This window comes from Pogona vitticeps, chromosome 2, assembly GCF_051106095.1.
Source record: "Pogona vitticeps strain Pit_001003342236 chromosome 2, PviZW2.1, whole genome shotgun sequence".
Taxonomy (NCBI): Eukaryota; Metazoa; Chordata; class Lepidosauria; order Squamata; family Agamidae; genus Pogona; species Pogona vitticeps.
Genome location: NC_135784.1, coordinates 180,131,857 through 180,155,249, shown reverse-complemented (window position 1 = coordinate 180,155,249; position 23,393 = coordinate 180,131,857). Strand labels below are relative to the sequence as shown.

The following is a 23,393-nucleotide window of genomic DNA, read 5'->3' as shown; positions in this document are numbered from 1 at the left end:
GACTTACTACTCTAAGCAACAAGACTTCAGCCACTAACTACTGCCTGTGAAACAGAGAGAAGGAGAGATTTAATCCCTTGACATAAACCTCGTTATATCTGATTGCTAATATATTCTATATTTTTATATATGTTAACGTAAGAAGACCTACAGTTAGAAATAGAGAATATTTTATCCTATACATACAGTACAAGTATGGAAAAGTACTGTACTATACTTCCTAGTTTGTAAGGAACTGTCTTATGTTTCGATGGCAGTATTTTCCCAACTCTTTTGTCAACAGACCACAAGGCAAGGATTAAATCATCTGGCAATATAGTATTGGACTCAGTAAGCATTTAATACAAATTGAGCTTACCTCTATTTTTACCTGACTGGATGCTGGAGGTAATTCAGATGGGCCTGGATGCTTGAGGAATTCAACATTTGTGAATCCTTATAAAAACTAATTTGATCCTTACCTCCTGGATTAATATGCAAAAAAAAATTTTTTTGCGCTTCCAAATATAGCCGCTTAGTCTCTCACCTCAAGAAAAAAATTAAGTTTTTAAAATCCATATTCTGAGATGAGATATACATTTTCCTAGGGGAAAATATTACAACCTATATGTCAGTTCACATATGTAAGGATGTAGTGAGGATGACAAACATCCTGGGTGAACACTGGTTTGTGCAGATTTTAGAAGGAAGCAATATTAAGTATTCTGCACCAGGAGGCAGAATTCCCAGGTTCTGCTTTCACATCCCTGGAGAGAACCACTTCTGCTAAACGACAGCAAAACACACACAAGAGGGCAGTATTCACTGTACAGAGCACATCACCTAAGAGCTGTTTCCCATCCACAGCTCTTTGGCTTCATCTGTGCTTAATTTAAACACTAAAAAACACCCATGGATTCAGACCTGCCCTAAATTTGTTATTTGGAACTGCCTTCCCGCCCTCCCTCTCCCTCCTGCAGTGTTTTAGATCCAGTTGTGTTTATAGCAGTTGAGACTCTGTTCATACTTTAAGATAAGTGTATCTTTGCAAATTCAGAGACTGAGCCATGGACCTAAGGAGAAACCATCTGGCCCTCGGTCAAATGAAAACACACACTCTAGTTACCTGTCCCATGGGCTCCTGCTTCCTGCTATGCTGGGCTGCTGCTCTTGATTTTTTCAGGCAAACAAGCCAAAGGATTGCTGTGCAAGGCTAGATCTTGGCCTCGCTGTAACTGGGGGAAAGTAGACAGCTACTTTGACTTCACTTTCCCACAGAAAGGGAACATAACACAACACAGCAGTTGCTTCCCCAAAGGAGAGGAGGTCCGTTCTGAGGGTTATTGCCTGAAATGAGTCAGACTGGTTAAATCAAACATAGATGTACTGTAATTCTTAAATTTCAATCATTCAGCAGCAGATGGGGAACAAGATAACTTCGCAGTCAGCTCTCTCCACCTCTAGTATATCCCTAACTAGCAAGTTGCTGTGTTTCTCATTGCCCCGGATATGCTGCCCCATTATAGCAGCAGAATAGCACCACCAGCCTTAAAAAACAACAGAAAAAGTACTGGACAAGAAATGGGCAAAATGCCTACTCCTTTACTAATGAATCATTGTCACTTTGTCCATTATCTATATCCTCACCTAGTTGCGGAGCCGTCTATATATAAATATGACAGTCATATGGTCTCACTCTTAGGTCTGAGGAAGTGGACTTGATCTTTGAAAGCTCACATTAAAATACAGCAGTTAGTCTTTAATGTGCCACAATGTCTTTGTTTTTGTATTATGAATATACAAAAAGCTGATGGATCACATGTGGCTTCCTGCCCCCGCTTCTTTTTGTTTACTTTTTCTCCTGAAATTCAGAGGCTCAGGACCTTCTTAAAATAATTTTAACCTTAAAACAAGCTGTGTAAGTATCACACACCTTACTGTGATGAATGACAAACCAAGAGCCTAGAAACCATCAGGAAGCACAGTATTTCTTTAGAACAAAGCATGTGCTCCCCATGTACCTATTTCAAAAGGTAGAATTTGAGACTGGAAATGTGGCATTTCACACTTCTATTGCTGAAGTGTAGTGTTGTGCAGCAGCAGAAGCAGCTTGTGTGTGGAATGTGGTTGGGGAGACTGGTCCCTGCATTTTCTGAAGTTGCTCCATCGTGATATTAAGTAAGTCCCCAGTATCAGTAGCATGAAATAAAGCCAGACCTGGCATTAAACCCATGCCTCATTCCATTATGCTCATGCATCTGTTCTGGGAATGAAATACTTCTAATGTGCTTTTTCTCCACTTCCACAGGTATAAATGTCACTTCATTGAGCATGAAGAGGATCTTACTTTTTCATCCAACTACAGTCACAGGAACTAGTTTTCTACAAGCAGAAAATACTTGCTAAGAGAGTTTACTGTTGCTTCTGTGGGAAAAATACATACCCAGTTGAGTGAACAGGCTGTTTTAGGTGAAACCTAAATATGAACTTTCTGGCTCCCAACCTTGGCCATGATACTAAACCAGTTCTTACTTGACTCCTGATCCCTTCCCTCTAGGCTGGAAGACCACAAGTTGTTGAACTGTATCCTGCATCAACCCCCATATGGCACAATCAATACTGGGAATAATGGGAGCGGTAATTGAACAGACAGTGACAGATTTTACTTTCATGGGCTCAGTGATCACTGCAGAAGGGGACAGCAGCCACGAAATTAAATGACACCTGCTTCTTGCGAGGAAAGCGATGACAAACCTAGACAGCATATTAAAAAGCAGAGACATCACCTTGCCGACAAAGATCCGAATAGTGAAAGCTATGGTTTTTCCAGTAGTGATGTATGGAAGTGAGAGCTGGACCATAAAGAAGGCTGACCACCGAAGAATTGATGCTTTTGAATTGTGGTGCTGGAGGAGACTCTCGAGAGTCCCCTGGACTGTAAGGAGAACAAACCTATCCATTTTGAAGGAAATCAACCCTGAGTGCTCACTGGAAGGACAGATCCTGAAGCTGAGGCTCCAATACTTTGGCCATCTCATGAGAAGAGAAGACTCCCTGGAAAAGACCCTGATGTTGGGAAAGTGTGAAGGCAAGAAGAGAAGGGGACGACAGAGGACGAGATGGCTGGACAGTGTCATCGAAGCTACCAACATGAATATGACCCAACTCCAGGAGGCAGTGGAAGACAGGAGGGCCTGGCGTGCTCTGGTCCATGGGGCCACGAAGAGTCAGACACGACTTAACGACTAAACAACAACAAATTGAACAGCAACCAGAAGGGCACATGTTCTCCAGAGTTCTGCTCTTTCCATTCCAGATAATAATGGCTCAATCCCAGGTCTCCTCCATTCTACAGGGATTGTATCACATCAGTGTTTTATGCAGCATCCAACCTGCAGCTGGCACAAATAAATGCTAAGCAACATCAAATTAATATGAGGGGGAGACCTGTAATGTCTCTTACTGCAGATTTGATTTTGCATGTGGACAAAGCACAGCAATTAGATAAACACAGCATGCTCCTATTCATCTCTGTTCAGAAGTGTCACTGGATCTGGATGTACTCTCAAGTAAGTGTGCCAAAGGCTGCAGCAGTAAGACCCATGGTGGGGAAGAAGAGACTTTCAGATGTTTTTGGGCTGGAGATCCCATCAGGCCAATTAGGCAAGCGAACAGTGAGGAATAATGGGATTGGTAATTGTTTGTTGTGGGTTTTTCGGGCTCTTTGGCCGTCCTCTGAAGGTTGTTCTTCCTAACGTTTCTCCAGTCTCTGTGCTGTCCTCTGAAGATGCCGGCCACAGAGACTGGTGAAATGTTAGGAAGAACAACCTTCAGAACACGGCCAAAGAGCCCGAAAAACCCACAACAACCATTAGATCCCAGCTGTGAAAGCCTTTGCGAATACATTGGATTGGTAATTCTTCAACGTTTGTAGGATCACAGATGCTTTAAACCCACTTAAATCAAGTGATTGAAGCCTGTCTTACTCTGTGTTGGATCCTGGCATTAATCTTGGTGAACCTACACTGCTCCACTAGAACCAGAATCATCAACAAATCAACAACCTTCTCTCTCTCTCCCTCTCTCTCTCCCTCTCTCTCTCTCTCTCTCTCACACACACACACACACACACACACACACAAACACAAACACAAACACAAACACAAACACACACACCAGGAGAGGTCATCATTATGTAATATGATTTCTCATGTTGCTTCAGTTTTATGTACTTTGCAAAGTCCTTAGGGTGGCAAGTTAATTAAACTAAGAATGCTTAACAATATGGATACATTCCAACATTCCAATTCCTGTTTTCTTTCACCCATTAAGCGTACAGTAATCTTACACGAGTCCTTTGAGGTAGGTTCAGCTGAAAACAGTTTTTGTGTATACTCTAAAACAAGGCACAGAGAAAGTACATTTATTCCAAGGGAACAATCATGTTATATCAACACATAACATGTAGTTGTGCGCCACCAAAAGTGTGAAATGTCCTTCAAACTGACCGTGCAATGCTGAATCTGGTTTTGTAATCTTCATTTTAAAAAAAGACCTCACAGCTATGAGTTGGCTTCAGTGCATCATTTAGACATCATTTATGCCAGAAGTCTTACAGCAACAGGCAGAGTTGCCAATGCCTCATCTTACACAGCGTTCCTTTTAATAGCAGCATAGCAAAAATAAGTTTCCTAGCTGCTTCATTTTGGTTTAATGCAACACTCTGACGAGAGACTGCACCCTTTTTCTGCACTGTAGTGGTGGAAGGCAGAGGAGCTCTTGTTGGGTCATTAGTTGGCAACTCTCTCATCACATGATCCAACTGGAATAAGGAAGACGTTGGCACCTGCCTCTGTGCTCTAGTAAGACTTTACAACAGAGTTACAGGTTTTGATATGCCAAAAACAGCAGGGACCATACGGACTGGCCCACTGTGCACAACAGGCTGCTAGGTTATTTCAGAAATATGCTCCACCCTTCAGAGTGCCCCCTCCCCTCATGTTTTGGCAGTACTGGCTCAAAAGAGAAAACCTCAAATATGGCTCTGAATAGCCATCCCAGAGACCTTGACCTTGGAGTGAGTCTTCACATAGCTCCAGAAGTCTCCAGAGATGGAAGACTGACTGCAGCCGGGATCACCAGAGCCAACTCCCTCAGACAGATCAGAGAACAAAGAAGCTGTAAGTCCACTAACTGGCAAACATGGTGAATTTCCATACTGTCAATTGCATTTGTCCGCCACAGTGCAGTGTTTATCATGTTGCCCCATGAGCTGGGTTACCCAGGCTGAAGTCTCCACTGAGCCATGGAACTACTAGATGACCTTGGGCCACTCTCTCTTCCTCCTAGTCTGACCTACTTCACAGGGTTGTTGTGGAGAGGGAGAGCCATTCAAATTGTCTTGACATCAAGAGAGAAAAGGCAGGATAGAAATGTAAATTAGAAATAAACATATTTGGGGAAGCGGGCAGAATAACCTTCCTTCGTTCTCTAAGGTCAAGGCAAGTGACTAAACTCTCTCAGGATAGAAAAGCATTAAATAAGAATTAAATCATAACAATATCAAAGAAAGAATCAGCTTCAAAAAAAAGTCCCCATTATTCTCTGGCCACAAATAGCATTCTGATTTAAAAAAACAGAAACATAATCTCTTGTATTAGCTTCTGGAAATCTCAAATGGAGACTTAGGTGGAGTCTCTGAAGGCAGAGATTTTCCAGAACTGGAAGAGGGGACTGACATCAGATATAGCTCCTCACCTCTCGGTTGAGATGGCCAGAGAGATTGGCATCAATTGCAGTTTTCCTTACACCAGCAACATTGCAACATGACAAGTAATCCCTGTTGACAGTCCTTCTTCTAAACAATAGCTAAAGGACTTGCCCTTCTTTGGAAGCTGATGTTATGAGTGCCCAGATATATATAACCAGAGAAGGTGCAAGTCCCCCCCACCCCAGAACATAACATTTTAAAAGGTAAAACTATGGCAGAGGAGAAACACCTGTGGTGAAAGCATGTGGTGCATGTGAAGAGTATGTGTCACTTATTGCTAAGAATGCCATAGGGAAGATCCAGTCATTGCTTGTGACATTTATATAAACAGGACTGGCCCTACTATTAGGCAATGTGAGGTGGCCACTCCAGGCAGCAGATGGGAGAAGGCAGGAACAGAGGTAAGATGATGGAGGCCGAGAACTACCAGAAAAAAAAAAGTGAGCCATCAGAAGTTTATTGGTAAGTATTTTCGTGCTGTCGTTCTCTCCTAACCCTTAAAAAAGACTAATTCAAGAAGCTGTCATCACTATAACGATTAACGGTTTTCTAACCTAGTACCCTTCGTGACTGCTGCCATCCTAGCCATCCCCAAGTAGTAGAGCAATGGCTGTGCAGGAAGGGGATGACGACCATTTCAATCCAAGCCATCAAAAGGGCGCTATGTTGGCAAAAGCTATTGCATGTTTAACACTAAAAATCATCTACACTCATCTCTCTCTCTCTCTCTCTCTCTCTCTCTCTCTCTCTCTCTCTCTCTCTCTCTCTCTCTCACACACACACACACACACACACACACACACACACACACACACACACACACACACACACACACACACACACACACACACACACACACCTGCCCAAAGCTGCACAATAAACACAAAACACAAGGTCAGCAGATAAAAGAACATGAAAGCAAGACTAAGTGACAGAATATTTTTTCTATTTTCTTAACATCAAATGCGTTCAGTGACTCCGTCCTGATTCTCAAGTAGCTAAAATGACACCAGTTAAGCACAAGAGGGCAGCATGAGTAGGCCTGGTAAAACCCAAAGATCTGCAAATTTACAACCCACCCACCCCCCAATTAGAACTGGCCCAGTTCCATGGGTATGGAATACTGGCTGGCTGTTGTGCAAAGGGAAACCCATAACTCAAATGGCGCAGGAGTTTCAGGCATTTGGGGTTGGTAGACAGGAGTGGTGTCAATTCACAGGATCAGCCCTTCCATTGATACTCCCCTTCTTCTGGCCTCAGGCAACTCATGAAGAAGTCTGTGTTTCGAGCTCCTACTTCTAGAGAGGTAGGCAAAAAGAAGCTGCAAAGGGATTCTGGCACTGGGAGGCCGCTACCCAAGAGAATGCCCCCCCCCATTCAATTTGTATGTCTGGGCAAGGAAACTAATCAACCAACAATGCAAGCTTGAGGACAGGGAAGTGGAGACTGTGTGTCACTTATTGCTAAAAATATCATAGGAGAGATCCAGTTGTTCTTGATGACATACAACGAGGGCCAAAATTGATTTTTGTAGACCTATTTGCCAGACTGTCTTAAAGTCTAAACCTGCACTGAATACTTGGCTAGTGTAACATTAGAAATGTCTTTATACAACCAGTATACTTGTATGATGGAATTCGTGTCTATTTTTGCTCTTGAAAGTAGCCACATCTAGAATCAACATCTGATAATTTACTATAGTTTACATCAATTTTCTCTGCAGACCTTTGCTTTATAGCATGTATCATTTTAGATCTGATATATAATCTTTATTTAAGCATTGTTTATTGTAAAATGTCACTGCTGAATATACTATCCTACACCTTTAAAAAAAGAGATAACATAATATCATTAATTAATTTGTTTACATGTTATGTGAGTATCTAGAAAAAGTTTTACCACAGAAGAAAAATAATGTATAGGACAAATATATTGAATTGGTCCTGTTTTTATCCAGTACCCTATCTTTGAGGAGTGCTTTTACACAAGGTAAAAGGTAACCCCCCACACACAGGTTTCATAGTCAATAATTTTTATGTAGAAAATTGCACATAAGCCCAGATGGACACTGTCACTTGTGATGTTTGCATGCTTATCTGTTTTACTGTATCAATCCTAACGTAACTAAAATTGCATCGGCCACAAACAAGTGAAAAGTATCTGCATCTTTGGGATAAGCTGGAGATTTACAGGAAGGGAGCAGAATTATTGTGGGAGCAACAAAATATTGCCATCCTATGTGGGTTAGAAATGGCTCCTGGGAGATATTATACCTTCTTTTCTGCTCTTGGAGCAAGAAAAACCACCCTTTGTGCAAATGAGGGACGTATTGGCAAGGTTCAAAGAACTCAGAGATTTGCAGAGGTACTGTTTTAGAAAGGGGAGGAGAGACAGAATTCATAACAGCTAACATTCTAAGTACAGAATGCTGATTATCTGTAACAAGAAGGGGAGACAAAAATGAGGGAGTTGAGTGGAATGGTAGAATCCTGAAAAAAATAGCACTTCCCACCGCAACGTTTTGTTGCAGTCCCTATTTATCATGTTTGATACCTGTCTGCCCTTATTCACACATTCTCCTATGCAGAACCTGAAGAAAGCTGTACTTAGCTGCATGGGAAAATGCATATGTTTAGTTACCCAGCAGATGATTGATATAAGGTTCGGCATGTGTAGGTGTGTTCCCAGAAGCTGTACGAAAATGATGGCCAAGTTTTAAAAACTTGAGAAACACTGCCGTATGGGCAAGAATAAAGTAATTTCCTTCAGTGAATGATACAACAGTACAATGTGATCCGTGACTTCAAAGTGTAATTTATCTGGAATTTCTCATAAACAGAGTGCTCGGCTAGATACTGTTTTGTTTTTCAGAAAGTAATTTATTTACTGCTGACTGACTACCATGTATTAGTCACTTCTCCACAAGTGATTAAAACAATGTACAACAATAAAAAGTCAACAACAAAATGATATTCACAATAACATCCATTCAATGTACAAAAAAACCCACTTCATAAAAGTCAACAGCAGTAGCATCAAAATTTCATGGCACCTTAAACTCTAGTGAAAAAGGTGAGTTTTATTTACTTTTTTTTAAAGCAGTATTCCCCAACTCAGCACCCTCCAGATATTTTAGGAATTCTGAGACTTGTATTTTGACACATCTAGATGGTTCCTATTTGAGAAAGCTGTTCTAAGATAAGTAAGGGCGCCTCTAAGGAGAATATTGAAAAGTATGGTGCCCACACAGAAAAAGCCCTGCTTGGCAGCCTCTGCCTCCTTCATTGATGGGATCTAAAGCAAAATCTTACCAGACAATACAGTATTAAATGCTAAGCAGAATTGTATGTGGCAGTATATATATACTCTAATGTATATTTATTCCAAGTTTTTAAGAAAATGCTACATTTCCCCAGCAATTAAATAATTTAAAAGAAGCAGGCAGGGAACAAAACCACTTCATAAGATTAACTATATACATTTCTATGTTTTTTAAAACCATTTTGAAGCAAGAATAGAAGAAGACAAGTATGCATATTCAAAACCTCACCATTTTGAACATCACTTAACAATCATGCATCACTCTGATCAAACACCCTCACAACAACAAAAATTGATATGTCAGTGAGGCCAGTAACAATAGAGCACAACTACTTCCTTCTCACTGCATTGTATGCCTTTGATTTCTTTTAAAGAAATGATGTTTCCACCCCTCACTTTTGCAGCAGTCTCTTTAGCCATGTGAACAGACAGATGCACAAGTCCCCAGAATAATCTTGAAGCAAAAAAATTAAATTACACAAATAAATGTGTATCCAACTGTCAAGAAGTAGCTTTGGCAAAGTCCCTCCTCTGAAGTATAGCTTCTGAGTGTCACAATTCAGGAAAGATGCGGATGGATCAATCGGAAAGGATTCAGAGGAGAGCTGCGAGGATGACAAAGGTGTAGAAGACAAAGGCTGGAGGAAACCTGCCTATTGTGCTCAGAGGGAAGATTAAAGGGGAGAAAATCTGCTGAGAGTTTCTGAGTATTGGGGAAAGCAGCATGCAGAAGCGAAAGCACTGTTCTCACAGGATCCACTGAGAACAGGGCTCAAAACAACAGGCCCACGATGTGGCCCAGCGGACTGGATGCTGAATCTTGCAGGCCCGACTACTATGGCCTTTACAGTATGGCCTTGGGCAAGTCACTCTCTGCCAGACTCAGTTCCCCATCTGTAAAACGAGAACAGCAATGATCTTGTTGGGTGGGTAAATACATAGCTGGTCAAGTGTTCCCCCCCCAAAAAAAATTTTTAAACAGCTCTACATCATCCCTGCATCCCACCCAACATCCTCTTTGTCCTTTGGCCTCATGCACCCACCGCATTAAAGACAGGAATATTACTGCAGGAGGGAGCCGAACGGGGGCGTGGGAGGAACAGAACGCAGGCGCTTAGCTGAAGAGGGGAGAAAAATGGAAAGTATGGGTGAATGAGGGACTGTAGTAAAGCAGGAAGGTGGGGCTAAGGTAAGAATCAAGATAGGGCAAAGGACTGGACCCCCTCTCCCCAAATACCTAGCCACAAGTCTGAAATTTCACAAGGCTTCAACTAGTGTGTTTATGTGATTTATGTCTGTCTGTGGTTACATATGTAGCTAAATAGAAATACAAATGTATGCTGCAGACACACATACACACACACACACACACACACACAAACTACATTCATTAATGTCAGAAAAATGTAATAAAAATATCACATGTGAAACAGCAAAACTAAGTAAGCAATGGAACTAGCTGACTAGAGATTTAATTATTTTGATTATTTAAATTTAAAAATTCATAATTTTAATCAATTTGATTTTTTTATTAAATCTTTGATTTTTATCTACCTTCTTTGGTAGTATATCAAGGATGGGAAAGTGTCAGCTCTCCGGATGATAACGAAGAGCTTAACCACTCCCATTACATTTCCCAATTGGACAGGATGGTCGGGGCTCAATCCAACAACATCTGGGGGGCCACAGGTTCTCCGCCCCATTGCAAGTATTTCATTAACACTGTAGTATTAAGACATGATAGTAAGTGCTGTACTGAAAACCAGCGTAAAAGAGATTCTGATGATTCAGAGCGATACAGCTGCAGCAAAAATGCTGAAGAAAGGGTCTAGGTACCTGCCCACACTATAGAATTATACAGATTTCATCCTTCATCCCTCTTCCCAGAGTTATCTGGGAATTATAGTTCAAGGGAGTGCAGGGCAGTACAGTATAATTTCTCTTACTGGAAAATTCCAAGTACCATACCACATTACAAATCACAGGACTGTGTAGGATGGATCTATGACAGCTAAAGTGACACCAAACTGATACAACTGTGAAATACAGGTACACCTTTGGATTGTTATGTGTGACAGCCTACCTTGTGCCAAATATCAGGCCCTCCTGCTGTCCTTTAAATCGGCAGTCCAGGTGGGAGAAACAGGCATCTGTGTGGCTCTTCCTACCCCTTATTTCCCATCGCCTGCCCCCTCCTGTTCTTGCAACAGTGAGCATGTTGCCTGGCACACGGCACAACCTACATGAGCATGAGTAGGAAAGTGGACACAATGGACAAGACCGCCTCTCATTCTAGCTGGAATTTTTAAAAAACAACTTCTATTGTCTGAGAAGAGGATACCTACAGCTGACTGTAACTTCAGGCAATGCCCAAGGCTGCCACCTCTCTACAACCATTTCTCTGCATGCCTTCCTAGCTCACTTAACAATGGTCATTCCATGTGCAGAACTATCAAGCTGGCCAGAAATGTGGATGTCTGTGAGGAATAATGCAATGTGCCAAAATGCTTCCAGTCCTTTCTAAAATGGCATGTCTGAAGGGGGCTTATATGATTACATTGCTTTTAATGCTTATACAAAATGGCAATTCTAGGACAAGAGTTTGTTGGTATGCTTCCCTGCTTCAGAGGTTGCTTTTTTTCCAAAAAAAAAAAAAATGTGTTTATAAGACAGCCAGCACATAGTTTAGAATGTCCTCGTCTATTAATTCCCTCAGTTTTAAAGTACACGAAGCTTTGCAAGTGAGCGGCAAACTATAACATCGTTACTTAGCAACCTCAGCTAGCTTTGGAAATGAAGTAAGTGGCTGGTGGATAAATAGCGTGGTATTCATGTGTATCCCTAGCACATGTATGTAGAAAATAGCCATGTGTGTAGTTCATGAGAAGTGCTTGTAGTCCATTTCTTGCATAACTCTATTGGCTGCAACCCACCTGGAAGTCCTTTTGTGTAAACCGTATTGCAACAAATGAGAGCTGCACGGAAGATGCCCATGATAGATTGCACCCGTTATGCAAGAACATAAGCTGTGCATTTTGGAGAGAGAAAGATGAGCGAAGTATGGCATTTATAGCCTATTATGCAGACAATGTATGTGGGTGTGGAACTGAATACAGTGTGAATGGCACGACAATATTACTAGACTTGCCATCGAAGCCCACAAACAAATTTGCTAGCCTACAGACAATTTTTAGTAGCCTGCCAAGCCAAACGTAATTATGTTCCCTCTCTGTGACACCCGTGAGGAAGAAGTGGAATAGCTTTTCTTCTGTGTATCAACATTCTGCCTGCCCATCCACTTGGAGACCATTCTTGTTTGCCACAGGGACAAGATGTGGGAAAACTTAGGCAAAAATGTTATGACATATTTTTACCCATAAGTTCATAAGTGGTCATCAAAAAAAAAATCCTTATCGTATATGGTACAATGCCATACATGAACAAGCTCTTAATGGGGAGGACGGTTGTCTGAATTGACCATCTAAGAATAAATGTTTATGTTAATTTCCTATAGGGAAACATAGCCGCATTTCCTTCTAATTCTTCTATGGTTCCTCTTTCTTATAACTCTGCTCCTGTGTGCTTAAAACAAGTTACAATTCTGCTCAGTTTTTCCAGCTCTTGCCCTGGAAAATTCTGGTGGCAGGTAGTTGGTAATAGGGGAAGGGTGAATCAGCAGAAAGCCTCTTGTAGCCCTGATCTAGCACAGAAGCATGCTGCATCTGTTTCTTCAAAAATAAAAGTTAACAAGATAAGCACGCTTGTTTAAAATATCTGACTAATGTCACACCTGATTAATTGCCCTTAGCCACTTTGCTTTGTTGTCTTTTTTTTTTTTTAAATCCTTATTTTCAGAATTGCTCCACTAAGCAAATACAAAATTCTGTAGTGTTCAAAACATGTGGAGGCATGACAAAATGTTTGGGATTATGCTCCTGGGTCATATAAAAGCTCTATTACAAACAGATGTATTTTAATTGTTATAGCAACCAATTAGTATGGATGCTTGCACAGGAAATACAGAACTTAAGAAGTTTGAAGCTTGATTTAGATAAATGATTTTTCTGGGTAATTTAAATCAATCCACTCCACAGGGTATAAGTCAGCACACCCAGAAGGGGGTTGGAAGTAAAAGAATGAACATTTAGCAGGACAGAGGATCTCAGAGAATGATTCTGCCCACAGCTTCTTCCAACCCAGCCGTTCAGATATGCTGGACTACAACACCCATCACCCCCTGCCAGAACAAAGTAGTCATCCAACACAACTGAAAAATACCAGTTTGGGGAGGGTTAGCCTATGGGTATCACCAGGGGCATAGAGGGATCAAATTGTGCCCACAATTTAGCTTTCCCAGTGCCAATAGAGGACTGGATGAGGGCAAACATATTCAAGTCTTCTTTGGAGAAGACAGAGGTGCTCCTGGGCAGTTGGAAAGCAGATCATGAAATAGTAATCTGTAGGGTTATCCTCCCCTGAAGACTCAGGTTTTGCAGTTTGGGTGTACTTCTGGATCCAACCTTGAATCTAGTTGCCCAGGTTACTAGTGTCACAGTTTAGGATAGGGAGTCAATGGCATCTACTCCAATTATTAGTATTTGGCATGTTTTTATGGAATGTGTGCAGGAACCATTTTAGTTTAATTCAAAGATGAACCAAGGGCCCCCAGATGTTTCTGGATCTCAACTCCCAACATTCCTCACTATTCGCCCTACAGATTGGGCAGTTTGAGCCAAAAACATCTGGAGGGCCAGGCTTTGCCCACGCTGTGTTGGTAATATATCATCTGGATTACTAGATTACATTGTATGTGAGGCTGTCTTCAAAAAGTGCTTCGAAAATTGCTCTGAAACATCAGCTGGTCCAAAATGCTGCAGCCATACTATTGACTGGGGCCCGTTACTAGAAACACAGCATTCCCATATTATGACATCTCCACTAAAGTGATGATCATGAAGTTATAAAGCTTTTTATGGTAGGGTTAAAAAAAGACAGTGTGGCACCATAAAGACTAACTGCTGTAGTGTAGTTCCTCACCTGCCATTTCCCCATCTTTTCAGGGATAGAGGCAGGATACGAACAGAATTGGCATTACTGTACTAAATACGCATGGGAGCAATTATTATAATTTAGCATGTTTTTATGGAATGGGTGCAGGAACCAAAGGCATCACAAGTACAGTATTAATCTTTCCCCCTTCTTCCTTTTCAGCACAGCTGAATGCTTCAGATCTACCTGTGCAGTAGGTAGGGTCAGAGAGACCCAGATGCATCAACTGCTCTGGGATGGTACCCAACATTGGCATTGATACAGCTAAGGAAATAACAGGCCTCAAAAATGACAATGCTTTGGGAGGTTTCTAGGGCACAGCAAACCCCCTGGATGCTGTTTTCCTAGCACATAGGTATTTTAAGGAAAGTTTAGGTTTAGGTAATTTTTTTAGAATTTAGTGATGAGCAGAGCAAGTCTATGGGAGAGAGAAAGAAAAACCATCACTTCCTATCCCCTGCTAGGCTTGCACCAGCAGAAAGGCATGAGTACTGTCTTCCCTTTTTCCCATCTCCTCCTCCCCTACTCCCACCCCCATGGGACTTTTTTGCCATTTTAAAAAAACACCTTTCCTTCCCACTGTCCTCAAAAGGAGGAGAAATAAACTAAACTAGTTCTAGGACTGGCATAGATACCTACCTCCGTCTTGTAGGCGATAATGGCTAGGTGTTCTCTTTTACAGAACAGTCCTCTATTTAAGGGCTGTCAGCAGATAGTCCTCATTTTGGAAGCATCCTCTCTTTTAAGGGCTGTCAAGTTCAAGTCTGACTTCAGGTTTTAAAAAAAATGTAAGAAGGAGGGGGACCTGGGACCTTGAAGTTGCCCACCCACAGTAATCTTCTGGAAAACACACACAGCAGTCACACAGTTGCCTTATCCCCTGGAGTTAAATGCATCATAATTATGTTTGAATAATTGGGGGGGGGATCCAATTTTGCATTTTCACATGTACATGAGTATATGTAGTTAATTCAAATCAGTGTCCTCTGTCATTTTTTTTCTTTCGATTTATGAGAGCCCATCATGCTTGGGATGTCCCAAAGGATCAGAAGCCTTCTGATTCCTGTGGCCCACAATCTCTCCTGGCATAATTAGCACAGGCTTCTTTTTAAGCCCTGTCCACCACTGGAGTTCCAGACTTGGGGAAAGCCTGGATGTGGATCATTCCACCAACTCAGAAAGGAGTGGCTCCAAAAGCTGGATCTCCCTCTTAGAGGTCTTTGATCTTTCTCTCCATCATCAGAATGGAAAACCCACGAAGTCCTTTGACTTGGGATGCCCTCTTAGAAACCACATAGACTGAAATTCAAAATGTGGAAATTTACTTCTAAAAAATGATTAATTGCAGTTTCTGTTCAAAGCTCAACCATGCCCACAAAAACTAGTTACCATCATTGGGGTCCTGATGGCAATTTTAATTGTATTTTAATCATTTTATTTTTTATTGAATTTTAATTGTTGTAAGCCGCCCAGAGACCTCTGGGTAGAGTGGGCGGCATATGAGTTAAATAAATAAAATAAATAAATCATTGTTGCAATTCTTAAAAGCCAATGGGCAATAGTGACTCCTAAAAACATCTGGGTGCTACGAGCTATTAATCTGAAGTTCAAACATTCCTCCTATCCATCTCATCTCCTTAACACCCAAACACAGCAACAACAGTCCAAGCCAGTGCTCAGACCATGTAATATCCCCCACTCAAATTTTTAGTAAGGGTACCCTTGAAATTGAAAAATGTAACTTTGAAAACATCAAGTTATACTGCAGATGAAGTGCTGTTATTATCTTTCATTACAACGCAGTGTAGCTATGCTACATCATTACAGCGGTTTGAAGTGTCATAGCTCCATTCTATGGACTCTCGGGATGTACGGTTCTGACAAGATCCTTAGTTTTCTCTACTGTAGCCCAGGGCAGTTTACTAGAGCATTTCAATGAGTAGAGAATTGCTTTTCTTTCTATTAACCTAAATGCTGGATTTCACCAAATAGAGCCATGAAAGTTAAGTTGCATCAAAGTGCAACACAGTATTAGTGCAGCTGTGTTAATTGCTATTCCTTCTTTACTGAAAAGGGGAATTAATTACAAGTAACAAACCATTAGTTGTTTGCAACTAACTACTTCCGGGCTCTGCTGACACTCCTGTTTAGCATTTACAAGTCACACTCTTCTGCAACATATAATAACTATCCCCAAAAGAACAGCCTTGCACTCTGTTCTTAACCACCAACTATGGTTCTCTACATAGTAATTATTCTGCCCCCAATAAAGGGGGCTGGGACAACTTTTCCATCTCTTTCTTTTCTTTTTAATAAAGTATCTTATGACACAACAACCTTCACAGTCAATGTTCTATCTTGTGTCTTCTTTTAATGAAATTGCTCTGCCTTGTATCTTATGTAATCATATAATTGTCTTATCTTTAATCCTGTTTAATTTAGTAAAGGTTTTAATTTTTAGCCCTTATGCCTGTTTTTCATTCATTTGGTGACGATATAGTATTGCTGTTGCCAACAACAACAACAACAGCAGCTGTGAATATTAGCTGGGACACAAACACTATTACTTTCCACAGCCATGTGGCTGTTGCTAATAAAGCCCCAAGCATCCAATCCTAGAAAAAGGAGGCCTTTTCATGAGACGCGCAAAAAAAGATTACTCGGAATAGTAAGTGATAAAAGTGGAGCAAAGTGAAAGATGAGAAGGAGCTAGTTTAGATACAGCATTAGAAAGATACGCCTAGTTGCAAAAGATTGTCTCATCTCGTTTGCAATTTAGTTTGACCATGGACGGAACAAGGATGGAAGCTATAGGTCAGACAGGGCCTAAAAATAGTGAAGAAACACATTTCTGTAACACACATGCAAAAATCAAAATTAAATTAAAGCCTCAAGAGGCTATTCCCTGAAACCTGCAGGCAGTGCCCTCACGAGAAGAGACCCATGTGCAGATGCTATACATGGAGAGGGTGAGGAGACCTGCTTCATGCAGCCGCATGTAGTTAAGTGAGGGTGCAGCGTGGACAGCCTTTTTGCAGCAAAACCAACAAAAAGTCTTAGGGCTGCTTATGAACTACAGTGTACCTCGATTTACGAACGTCCCAACATACAACCATTTTGAGTTATGACTAGCTCTGGCCGCAAAATTTTGCTCCTACTTGCAACCGGAGCGTCGAGTTACAACCAGAAAAAGGCAGGGGAAAAGGGCAGGGAATTCAAATTGCTAACCATTGGTGGAGAAGAGGCTGCTTCTTTGTAGCTCTTTCACACCAATGGTTAGAGTGAGTGCAATCGGAGGAGGCTTCAGACTGCCTGGTAAGGTGCTGCTTTCTATTTTTTAAAAACTGTTCTGGTTGGATTTTACAGTGTGGTTTTGGGCTGGATGGTGGGATTATGTTTCTATGCTGTGTTGGGTCTTGCAGGGTTTGTTTGCTTTTTGTTTTTATTTTTTCCCATTTCCGATTGGTCTTGCAGGGTTTGTTTGCTTTTTGGGTTTTTCCCCTCCATTTCTGATGGGTCTTGCAGGGTTTGTTTGCTTTTTGCTTTGCTTTTTTTGCATTTCCATTTCCCCCCTTAAACTACAACATAAACATAAAATATATAAACCAAAATACAAATCGACTGTGTTCCCCACCACCATAGTCAGGACCTCTTGCAGTTTTATTCTTCTTCCTTTATTGTCCTCTTCTCTAGAACTGCACTGATTCCTGGTTTGGAACCTTTCCTTTCTCTCTTGTTAGCACATATTCAAGAAATCTGCCCCATATATCATAGAAATTATTATTTTTCATCTCTCCTTTCTTAAACTTTAAATTAAGAACTTAAATTATCATTTATGCTCCATATTTCATCATACCATTCTTCCATTTGAAATTCAGACTTTGATTTCCAATTCCTAGCTATTATTAATCTGGCTGATGTTAATAAATTGGTAATCAATTCTCTAGTCATCTTATCATATTCCACATTCTCAAATATTGATAACAGAGCTATCTCAGGATTAAATTCTATATATTTTTCACATATATCATTTAGTTCTTTAAAGATTAGTTTCCAAAATTTTGGACTTTTTCACATTCCCACCACATATGGAAGTATCTACCAATTTCCTTCTCACATTTCCAACAGACATTCAGATAACTAGTGTTAATTTTATTCAATTTTGTCAGTGTCAAATACCATCTTAAACCCAAACTGAAAAAAAATTCTCTTATTCTCACCGACATAAATAATAAAACCCTCATTTTCCACATCTTCTTCCGTTCTTCATCATTTATTCTTCTTCCTAAGTCTTGTTCCCACACTAACTTCAATCCTTCTTTCTCAGTCTCTTCTTCTTCTAGATCAAGCAGGAATCTATAAATTTTACTCACTGCACCCTTTACTGAATCGGTCATGTGAATATCTTCATATGATAATAGAAACTGTTCATATGTCGTATATTCTCTACCTTTATTATACTTCTTTACCCATTCATTAGTCCATCTTTCTAATTGCACATACAGTGGTGCCCCACTAGACGATTGCCCTGCAAAACGACGAATCCGCATGACAATGAGTTTTTGTGATCGCCATTGCGCTTCACAAAACAGTGTTTCCTATGGGCGATTTTCGCTGGACGATGTTTCAGTCCATGCTTCGCAAGACAGTTTTTCCCCCAGTACCGCTGCTTTGCAAGACGATGATTTTTACAGCTGATCGATGGCTTCGCAAAATGGCTTCCCTATGGGCGATCTTCGCAAAACGGGTATTTTCGGGACTGATGCCTCGCAAGACAGTAATTTTAACAGCTGATCGGCGCTTTGCAAAATGGCTTCCCTATGGGCGATCTTCGCAAAACGACAATGATTTTTCCCCATCGGAACGTATTAAACGGATTTCAATGCATTCCAATGGGGAAACGCTTTTCGCAAGACAATGTTTTTGCTGAACAGCAATTTCAGTGGAATGGATTAACATCGTCTTGCAGGGCACCACTTTAATTCAACCATGATATATTCTTATTTTGAAGAATTTGTTTCATTTGATCTTTCAATCTCATTTTATACAACCAGTCTTTTAATCTATCACATTTTTTTATTTCAATAAATCTGCTTAAATTTTCATATTGGCAGGAAAATGCTGTATTTCAGCCACTCATCCTAATGGAGAGTAAAATGGACATCCCATCATTAACAATTACAGTGGTGCCTTGACTTACAAACGTACCAACTTACGACCATTTTGAATTACGACCGGAGTTACAAAATTTTGCTTCAATTTGCGGCCGAAGCTTCCAGTTATGAACAGAAAAGGGCAGGGGGAAAGGCAGGAAATTCAAATTGATAAACGTTGGTAGGCTAAGAGACTGCTTCTGTAGCTCTTTCACCCTAACGGTTAGAGTGAGTGAGATCGGAGGAGTCTTTGGACTGCCTGGTAAGGTAAGGTGCTACTTTCTGCTTTTCAAAAACTGTTCTGGGTGGGTTTTGTAGCGTGGTTTTGGGCTGTGGGGGTTATGTTCCTGTGCTGTGATGGGTCTTGGGGGGTATGTTTGTTTTTTTTGAGTTTTTTCCCATTTTCGATGTGTCTTAGGGGGTGCTTGTCTTTTTGGTTTTTTTTCTACATTTCCGATGGGTCTTGGGGGGTTTGTTTGCTTTTTGGGTTCCCCCCCATTTCCGAAGGGTTTTGGGGGTTTGCTAGCTTTTTGGTTGCCCCACCATTTCCGATGGGTCTTGCAGGGTTTGGTTGCTTTTTGCTTTCCTTTCTTTGCATTTCTGATGGGTCTTGCATGCTCTGCTTGCTTTTTGCTTTTCTTTGCATTTCCTATGGGTCTTGCACACGCTGCTTGCTTTCTGCTTTGCTTTCTTTGCATTTCCAATGGGTCTTGCACACTTTGCTTCCTTTTCTTCCCACCCCCTTCAGCCGGGATTCATCGTGTTTCCAATGGGTCTTGCAGTGATTTTTTGTGTGTGTGTGTGAGTGATTTTTTTTTCTTCAGCTGGAATGGATTAACTGCATTTCAATGCATTCCTATGGGAAATGGTGCTTCAACTTATGACCATTTCGAGTTATGACTGGAGTTCTGGAACCAATTAAGTTCGTAAGTCGAGGAACCACTGTAGTGCAGAAATGTTCTCCAAATATAATTGGTCTATTAGCCCCCTAAATTTCTTTCCACAATGGCAACCCTTTAAAAGGATCTTTAATGTTGGCCATTCTACACAATCAAATGCCTTAAAAATATCTAATGATAAAATACCTGCCTCTGATTTATCTTTTTCTATATTGTATATAAGGGAAGTGGTGACACTGTGGGTTAAACCACAGAAGCCTCTGTGCTGCAAGGTCAGAAGACCAGCAGTTGTAAGATCGAATCCATGTAAAGAGTGAGCTCCCGTCACTTGTCCCAGCTCCTGCCAACCTAGCAGCTCGAAAGCATGTAAAAATGCAAGTAGATAAATAGGTACCACCTTGGTGGTAAGGTAACGGCATTCCGTGTCTAGTCGTGCTGGCCACGTGACCATGGGAACTGTCTTCAGACAAACGCTGGACTATGGCTTGGAAACAGGGATGAGCACTGCTCCCTAGAGTCAGACACGACTGGACTAAATGTCAAGGAGAATCTTTACCTTTATACAGTATTATATATTATATTCAAAACCCTCCTAGTTAAATGTTCCATTTGTCTTCCCTTTAAAAACCCATTTTGATCCTCTTTAATATATTTTGTAATAAACTTATTCATTCTGTTTGCCAAGATTGCAGTAAATATATTTGCATCTTGATTTAATGATAAAATAGGTCTATACGAACTTGGGTCCGTCAAATCTTTATTGGGTTTTGGAATAAGAGTTGATAATGAATATTTCCAAGAATCTGGCACTTTCTCTCCTTCCAATATTCCATTATAAAGTATTTTTAACATGGGGATCAGTATTAATTTACAACAGATGGACGAGATGGTTGGACAGTGTCATCGAAGCTGCCAACATGAATTTGACTCAACTCCGGGAGGCAGTGGAAGACAGGAGGGCCTGATGTGCTCTGGTTCATGGGGTCATGAAGAGTCGGACATGACTTAATGACTAAACAACAACAACATTGATTTAAAAGCTTTATAATATTCTGATCCCATTCCATCAAAGCCTGGAGTTTTACCATTTTCTAGCTTGTTAGTAACCTCTGTAATCTCTTCATTCTTTATCTCTTTTTCTAGTTCTCTTTTATCATTCTCTAATAGTTTATTCTTTAACTTTTCTTTAATATAATTTCCCAATGGAAGTGGATGGGTCTTGCAGGGTTTGTTTTTTGGTTTTTCCACCCCCATTCCCAATGGGTCTTGAGGGTTTGTTTGCTTTTTGCTTTGCTTTTTTGCATTCCCCACAGGTCTTTCATGGTTTGCTTGCTTTCTGCTTTGCCTTTTTTGCATTTCTGAAGAGTCTTGCACGGTTTGTTTGCTTTCTGCTTTGCCTTTTTTGCATTTCCAAAGGGTCTTGCACGGTCTGCTTGCTTTCTACTTTGCTTTTTTTGCATTTCTGCAGGGTCTCCACAGTTTGTCTGCTTTGTTTTTTTTTTTTTTTTGCTTTGGGTTTTTTTTTTTTTTTTTTTTTGCATTTCCAAAGGGTCTTGCATGGTTTGTTTGCTTTCTGCTTTGCTCTTTTTGCATTTCTGAAGGGTCTTGCATGGTTTGTTTGCTTTTCTTTTTTTCCCCTTCGGCCGGAATGGATTAATCGTGTTTCCAATGGGTCTTGCAGGTTTTTTGGGGGTGGTGGTTTTTTTTCCTTCGGCCGGAATGGATTAATTGCATTTCAATACATTCCTATGGGAAATGGTGCTTCAACTTGCAACCATTTCAAGTTATGACTGGAGTTATGGAACCAAATAAGTTCGTAAGTCGAGGCACCACTGTACAAGTTTTATTTGGCATAAGCTTTTGTGGAGCTTGGATTCCCCAGTTTCTCTTTCCTATGGTCCTGTTTGCTGTCAGGTGAGGCCTGGCTGCTATAGCCTTAGAATCCTGGGGGTGGGTGAATCTGCTGGCAGGTGGGCCATTCAATGCAGAGATCCACTCCTCCTGCTGTGCCAATAATATTTTGCTATAACCCACTGAAGCTATGGACTTTTCACTTGCCTATAATTTATCTTCAATGCCTTTTAAATACTGACAAGGGTGTGTTTTAATGACCAAGGCCGGCTGACCAGGGACTCTTTTGCATGGGCCTGCAACTAAAAGCTCACCTGAAGAAGCAGGGTTCTTTCTACAAAAAGCTTATGCCAGATAAGTGCTGTTCGTCTACATTTGGTGGAAACACGAGACAGGTCTTCTCTGTTGCTGCTTCCAGGTTGTGGAATGCCTTCCTTTGGGAGACTAGATTGGCCCCCTCCCTCTTGTCTTTTTGGCGTCAGGTAAAGTCGTTTCTTTTAAAACATTGGTAGATTCTGTCCCAAGATGGTAGCTATGAACTCTTAAGTGTGCTTTCTAAAAGTTTGTTTTAGTGTTGGTATAATCATTTTTAATAATATCCTATGTTATTATTGTTTTTAGCTTCACTTGTATTTTAATTATTGTGAGCTCCCTTGAGTCCTTTTAATGGGAAAAAGGTAGGATAGAAACAAACATACAAATAAATTAAAATCATGAGGGTCAGAGGCTGTCCACCCTTGTTTAAAAGTAGAGGTGGGCAACTTGTGCCCCCTTACCCACTGTTGTTCGATTGCAACTCCCATCAGCTCTAGCCAGCACAGTCAATACCGATGAACGAGGGGTTCTGGACTCTGCAACATCTGGAGCACCACATTTTACCCAATTCCCTTTTTAAAGCAAGCAGGACTTTTGTTGCTTCATAGTAATTGACAACAAGGTGAAGGAAGAAGGGAGTAAAGGAAGTAAACTGAGAAACTGCCGGAGGTGCAGAAGTGAATGAGGCAGGAGAAGGGACGGCAGCAACCTCTCTTTCTCCACCAAGTACCATCAAAGGTTCAGGTTGCAGGGCTGAAACTCAAAACTTCTGCCACCATCTCAAAGTAAGGCAAGATCATGGGACGGTGTGGGAAACTTCTGCTTAAAGGTTGTAGCTGCATTCTGTTCCAGTGACGTGCAGGAAGTGGCAGCTGCTAGCGGTTGGGGTAACCCCTTATTCTGCCCTTTGGCTTAGAGGTAGAGTATAAGATCAAAGGGTTATTTCAGCCAATCCTGGTTACAATTAGGTAACTAGTATCCTATCTGAATTCTAACAACATACTACCATATTTGCCGGCATATAAGGCGACTGGGCATATAAGATGACCCCCCAAC

The 23,393-nt window shown here is 41.0% G+C and overlaps 1 protein-coding gene and 1 long non-coding RNA gene across 4 annotated transcripts in view; both read right to left on the bottom strand.

Moving 5' to 3' along the window:
* IQSEC2 (IQ motif and Sec7 domain ArfGEF 2) overlaps positions 1–23,393 on the bottom strand; it is a 183,937-nt gene that overhangs the window by 113,488 nt on the left and 47,056 nt on the right. The gene's annotated exons all lie outside the window — the stretch shown is intronic.
* On the bottom strand, positions 21,306–21,699 carry LOC140704729 (uncharacterized). The gene is made up of 2 exons (XR_012084102.2): positions 21,569–21,699; positions 21,306–21,516 (listed from the first exon to the last, which is right to left on the bottom strand). It is a non-coding gene; the product is annotated as an uncharacterized LOC140704729 (long non-coding RNA).